This window comes from Ptychodera flava, chromosome 18, assembly GCF_041260155.1.
Source record: "Ptychodera flava strain L36383 chromosome 18, AS_Pfla_20210202, whole genome shotgun sequence".
Lineage (NCBI taxonomy): Eukaryota > Metazoa > Hemichordata > Enteropneusta > Ptychoderidae > Ptychodera > Ptychodera flava.
The window spans coordinates 38,289,966-38,297,044 of record NC_091945.1 but is presented as its reverse complement, the minus strand read 5'-3'; the positions used below and the strand labels follow the sequence as shown (position 1 = coordinate 38,297,044).

The window sequence follows — 7,079 nt, the reverse complement described above, 5'->3', positions numbered from 1 at the left end:
GTATCGAATTTACAGTAAGGTGCAGAATTGTGTTTTATCGTTTTTAGAAAATCTAGCTAGAAGTTTAGAAAGCTGAATTAGAAATGTCTAAATCTAAACATAGAAAGTTTAGCTAGAAATTTGGAAAGCTAAACTACATTTGTCTCAATATATCCGAGCCCGATCTAAATATCATTCTAAACTTTATAGATTAGTTGGCGTTTAGATCGGCTCTGAGGAGCCAAATTTTTTTCCAGCGATATATCCGATAATTACGATATTGAGCCCGATCTAAGTAGCGTTCTAAACTTTCTAATTTAGCTGGAGTTCAGATCGGCTCCTAGGAGTCCAAAAATTTTTCCAGCGATATATCCGATATTTGATGAAGATAGAAAGACGCATTTCCATTAGTTTGTTCAAAGTTATTGTGTTAAAAATGAGAGTCTTTGGTTTATTCTTCCATCTTGACTAAGGTGTAATAACGTTATTTCTCAGGACCCGGGCTTATAGAAACAAAATCTGTTAATAAGAGCAATTAACACGTTTTAATCTGACGATTGTCCAATTCATAGATCACTAGGCACGCCCTCACAACTATATGTTACGACCACATGCGAGAAATCATAAACCCTGGAGCGGTAAAGGGTCTATGGAGCATACTTGTTTGACGTGACAAAGCAGTACATCACTGTCGGGTTTTTTATCCCCGTTCAACAAATTCTTGGTATCTAGACGCCGTCCGTCACTTCCTGAACGAACGTCAAAGAGGTGGGAACTGATCAGCGATGTCAGCGAGCTTAGTGTAGGGGACAATTCACCGAGAGATCCAATCGAAAACAAACCAACAACCGCCATTTGTACCGCTTCACAGATCAAGTATCGAGCAGCGTACAAGTTAATTCGGTTGCCCTCCTTGTATTTTATATAATTTCTGGGTTCCACAACATGTCGTCTTCGTACTTATTGTTCTTTGAAACGCACGTCACCTATATATCACATCAAAGAACAAGTCGGCACAGAGAATTACCTGTGTTCTGGAGCCGTCTTGAGAAATTGGTCGTATTTATTAATTTTTAAATTTTAGTCAAAAACTCGGTTGTCCTCCTAGTCTTTTATGTAATTTCCTTCGTTCTATAATATGTCGTCTTCGAACCTACCATTCTTTGAAACACGCGTTGCCAATATCTCACTTCACAGAACAAGTCGGCAGAGAGAATTAGCTGTGTAATTATTCGGATACATCGCTGGAAAAAAATAGTTGCTCCTCAGAGCCGATCTAAACTCCAGCTAACTTAGTTTGGAACACTATTTAGACAGGACTAAATATCGTAATTATCGGATATATCGTTGAAAAAACATTTTGCCTTAACAGAGCCGATCTAAACTCTAGCCAAATTATAACGTTTAGAACGCTATTTAGACCGACTCAATATCGTAACTATTGGATGTATCGCTGGAAAAAAGTTTGGACTCCTAAAGGCCGATCTAAACTCCAGCTAAATTAGAAAGTTTAGATCACTATTTAGATGGGGCTAAATATCGTAATTATCGGATATATCGCTAAAAAAAACCAATTTGCCTCAATAGAGACAATCTAAACTCCAGCTAAATTAGAAAGTTTAGAACGCTATTTAGGTGAGGCTAAATGTCGTATTTATAGGATATATCGCTCGAAAAAAATTTGGCCTCCTCAGAGCCGATCTAAACTCCAGCTAAATTAGAAAGTTTAGAAAGCTATGTAGATCGGGCTTAATATCTAATTTAGCTGTGTTTTGGCCAAAAAAGAAGGTTTGCTTCTGATCATAGACATCCCATTGACAGGTGTCAAAAATGATGCCGCGACGCTATTTTTTCAATTTTTTAAAAATATTTTGGTGGAATATGATACATTTCCTTTTTATAGGGCAAATGAAAAACAGGAAAAAAGAGTTTACGCGCGCACTTTGAAGTGATGCGGGCGGTGATCAGAGTCCATTTTTCGTTTTGGCCTAAGCCGTGTTTTATCTTGTTTAGCGCTAGCCTTTTTAGCTCCCATTGACAATACACAGTTTAGACAATACACAGAGTTTAGAACAGGAACAAGGCAATTCAGCATCTTTCAACATGTCAAACAATAATATAAGTAGCATCTTGTATCAAACAAATTCATGAAAAATGGCCGACTTTATTCCTTTAAGACACAGCACACGTAATCCGACACCCTCGCGGAATGGGAAGTCATAAAGGCAAATTCTCGTTCTAAAATACATTTCTTACACGAGAATTCGAATGAACCACAGTACAAAACCACTTGCACAAACGCACACAGAAAAATACCGTCAAGGACAGTGTGCTTACATTCGGTTTGAATTGATCCATTCGAGAAATATTTAAACCAGGAAAAACAAGAATGACAAAAGCAAATAAGGTCTCCAACTTAGCTACTGGAGGTAATCTTTAGGAACATGCATATCAACTTCTATAGCAATGGGACAAGCAGATCCTAGATACATAAGCACATGTCAACAACAAAAAGTAGCCAGAGAAGGTTTGATAAAAAGAAAAGGTGGGAGTGGGTAAAAAAATGTACAAGGGATCTGGTAAAAAAGTAATGCAACCTTATCAATCTTCTAGACCCTACCCCCTCCTGAATATCAAATGTTCCATCCCTTGGTATTACATAACGCCAGATGACAGGAAATGTATTTACAACCTTGGGGAGTTTTTAATTAATGCCATGAGTTACAGATACTGAAATGCCTTCCACTGTGGGCGGTGATTACAACATCTGGAATTATCCTGGATCCAAATTTCTCATCAGTTCTTGTATGTCTTTCATAGAAAAGTTTCAAAAAATTTGTCCGCACTGAAAAAATTCACCTCAGCTTTGTTTTCTGGATCAAATTTTCCTACAAATTGATACCAAATATGACGAAATCATGTTCACAGCCTTCGAAACTGTCTCACAACATATCCTGGGTTGGTGTAGGTCATTTAAGGTCACAAACAGAGAAATTTACCTAAAATATACAAATTTGGGGGTTTCCCAACACTTTGAGCAGAAAATTTATCTAATAACATCCCTCGGGACTTTATACCAAATTACAAAGCTATCAAACAAGTAATTTTGAGAAAGAGTCTTCTCGACCAAAAATGACAATTTGTATATTTCAGGACAATTTCCACATATTTAACTATTGTCATCTCTGTACGTCTGTGTACCAAATATAAAAGCTGTCTGTCCAGGGGTTTTAAAAAGAAAATACTGTTTAAGATTTTTTGACCAAAAATGACATAATTGCTCCAAAATAGTAATTTTCCCAATTTTGTCATAATTTCAACAAATTAGAAGAGTAACACCCTCGCAAAGATCCAACCCAAATTTGAGAGCGATTGGGCTGGCGGTTTCAGAGAAGAAGAATTTTTACTGAAAATGAGAAAAATCACCAAAAAATTCAGCAAAAATACAAAATTAAGGATATCTTCACAATATTCATAAAACTGTATAAGGTTCACCTAAGGTACTTGCACACAAATTTTCAAAGCAATCAAAACAGCAGTTCTCGAGATATTAATTCTTGACCATTTTCACATTTTGTAAGCTCATTTGCATAATTTTGGCAATGCAGACTTCATTTGAACAAAATCCCATCTATAGCCCAGGATGCATCCACACACCAAATACCAAGCTGAAATGTGCAGCGGTTTGCGTTTTTTTGATGTTGACGGACATACTGTATGTACGTACGTACATACATACATACATACATACACACATACATACAGACGCCATCGACTTCAGCTTATACGATAAACTCACATTGGTATAACCAAATGTAAGCTAAAAACGTGTATTTTTATAAGCGTTTGCAAATGTGCGAAGTTTGTATCACGTGATCAGCTAAGCGTACTGAGTCTGTAAAACACATCGTGCCATTTTATCCGGAGTATAGCTATGAATCAGAGCCATTTTGTTAAGAGAAGCTGACAGCAAAAACTTTTCAATGAAATTTTGATAAGGGGATATCACAAAACATTGGTGACCATTTCTATTCTGTAAATCCTACCTTCTTGAATCAGCCACATTAGGGGTGGACCATTTAATTTCGAGGGCGGAGCTCGAGGAAATGGGTGTATGCCAACAAGATATTTTTTTATCACCCATCCTGGCAGAACATTTTTTCCCAAAGGTTACCCTAAAACTTTTTTTGTTCAGTGGATTAGAAGTAATTTTTGAACAAGAAACAAAATCGCTGATTGGCAAACTATGGTATCATGTGCACAGCACAATAAATTACCCACATTTCTGTTTGATTTGTATTGATGAAGGTTGATTTTCTTACAACTTCTGCTCTGCATATAAGCAGTAACAGAAAGCCTATAAATACTGTTTAATCATATAGTAATTTGTATGTAAACATTTTAGTAATAAATTCAAAATAATCATTAGATTACCATTGAAGTCACATGTTCAGCTGGAACCTTTGAGAAGCAAGTTTTGACAAACTGAAGGGGTCATTCTCTGAGAAAAGTCATTTTGCATTTCCATTTGTAGACAGCAATATTCTGTTGTTTCATAACACAGGTGCAACTAGTCTCCCCACATTCCACTACATTATTCTGTATTTCTGAGGACATAATAAGAGTCAGTGGCAAATTTTACAAAATGCCATCTCTTCTCTCTCCATCGAGCATAATTTTCCAAATCAGAATAGAAAAGAATGGTGTGCTTTTTTAAAAGTATGTTTTCAGAATTTTTAAAACTAGTCTATGAATTTGTCTACACATGGGAGACTGGGTAGACTTCCCCCTTGAATCTCCAATGGTACAAATCATAATGAATCGTGGGATATCCCCAGCACTGTGTTAGCTTCACTAAGTTTTGAAATGACCAGGACTGGTGTCTTGCATGTGGGTGCACCATGCCCGTCTTCAAAACACAGATCCTGACACTTCTTTATTATTCAATGTATATATATACAAATCATCATAAATTTTACCTCTGCCTAATTGCAATATTAGGGAAGATTGATGAGGTACATTATCTTTTTTATCCGATCCATTGTATATTCTTTGTTTCCCACTCTCCCACCTTTTCAATGACTTGTTTTTTGTCAAACCTTCTCTGGCTGATTTTTTCATTGACATTTGTTTGGAATTTTTTTCTTGAAAATCTGCAAGGACCCCCCCCCCCATGATATCAAATGGTCCACCCCTTTGTATTGACCATCTTTGCATGAGATATACAATGACAAGATGACAGGAAGTATGTAAACTATTTACAACCTTGATACTCTTAAACATTGAACAAATTTTGGAATATATATTTTTTGGAAACCTACTAAAATCACCTCAGCTATGTTTTCTAATGATTTTTTTACTGCATTTCAACACCACATACAGTTAACCATATCAAATGCTTACTAAATCACCACATTATATACTCTTAGTTCCAGTAGGTATGAAATTACCAAAAAAAATCTAAAAAGTACAAAATGAAAGACATCCCTGTAAAATTGGCATTTGTGCAAAGGATTGATGCTACCTACCTACACACAAAATATCAACACATTCTGCCCAAGGGTTCCTGAGTTGCAACATCTTCACATATTTTCACTTTTTGTATCTCATTTGCATATTTTTCACACAAACATCTTGATTTGAACAAATTCACATCTCCAACCTAGAATCTGATGATTGTGGGTGTTGCAGTTTTCGTGTTTTTGATCTTCACGGACACACATCCATACATACATCCATACATACATACACACACACAAACGCCATTTTGCCACCTTATAAGAATACCTCCCATTTGCATGTATACAAATGCATATATGGGAGCTGAAATCAAGGCTGGGGTATCATCAGTAGCTAATCTATCCTGGAAGGAGTCAATAAGGTAATGTATAGTGTTTTTCCACAAATAAAGTGAGAGCTGTTGAAATCATTATTATGTTAACATTTCTCGTCAAATGAGTCATAACTTTACTGAAAGTGAAAGTGAAACTCACTGTGTATATTCTTAATTCTGTAAATCGACACAGTTGGTTTCAATGAAGAATTCAATTTCGATAACAACTTTTGCAGACAATTGTAGACAACACCAGACTTTGTCAAATTCAATTTCAACCAAAAACTTTCAACACAATTTAAATTCTCTCTGAGTATTTAAGATGGATAATATGGTGTGAATTGTAGATCATATTAGGCATTGACATAGACCTGGGTGTTCTTTAGTACTAGCAGTCATGTATGGGAGAATGCTAAACTCACTCTCCATATATGGCTCAATGGTTTCTACGTACACTACATAGAGAAAGCAATCTTGTGTACTACCGATAGTTTAAAAATCATCAGTTTTTTGTGTGCCTACATTTACTAATAATGCATTATGGAGGCATCATGGGCCAGTGGCTAGAGCAGTGGACACACGATCAAAGGATGGTGAGTTCGAGCCCCGGCATGGCCATGGTGTTGTGTCCTTGAGCAAGGCACTTTATTCCTCATTGCTTCTCCCCACCTAGGAGTGATGGGTACCTGGTAGGACAGTGGTTGTAATGTGTGCGTTTAGCTCTGCTGTGCTTATTGGCTGCAAATGTGAGCTGTTGTTTGCTCCCCAGGGAGTTGAGTGGTATCATATTAGGTCAAGTGACCAGGGGTAATAATAGTTGTAAAGCGCCTTGAACACATGTACTTGTGGATATGTGCGCTATATAATAACCTATTATTATTATTATTATTATTATTATTATTATCACAATAGAGCCATATACACCGTGGATACAAAGTGAGTCAAAGTTTGCCGTACAATGATACTGTAATCTTTTAGTTTTCTCTTTGCTCACCTCTATATTGATTTACTTATCGATGGACTTTCCTGAAACACTTAGCTGTAATATTGTTGTTTTTGCCATGCAGAAAACAACTCGCATTTCGGGTGAAAAGTATGTATATTTTTCGAATATATACATATATTTACATGGAATAGTAAAATTTTTGATGTCCATATGTATCAGCTCTATGGTAGGCTCTCAAAAACAAAACAGAATCATTCTATGAGAACAAGACTCATATATGTAAGTTACAATAACAATACAAGTTTATTCAACAATTTGAAA

The 7,079-nt window shown here is 36.2% G+C and overlaps 1 protein-coding gene across 1 annotated transcript in view; it reads left to right on the top strand.

Moving 5' to 3' along the window:
• Positions 1–7,079, top strand: part of LOC139117739 (thrombospondin type-1 domain-containing protein 7A-like) — a 229,674-nt gene that overhangs the window by 9,558 nt on the left and 213,037 nt on the right. The window lies entirely within an intron of this gene.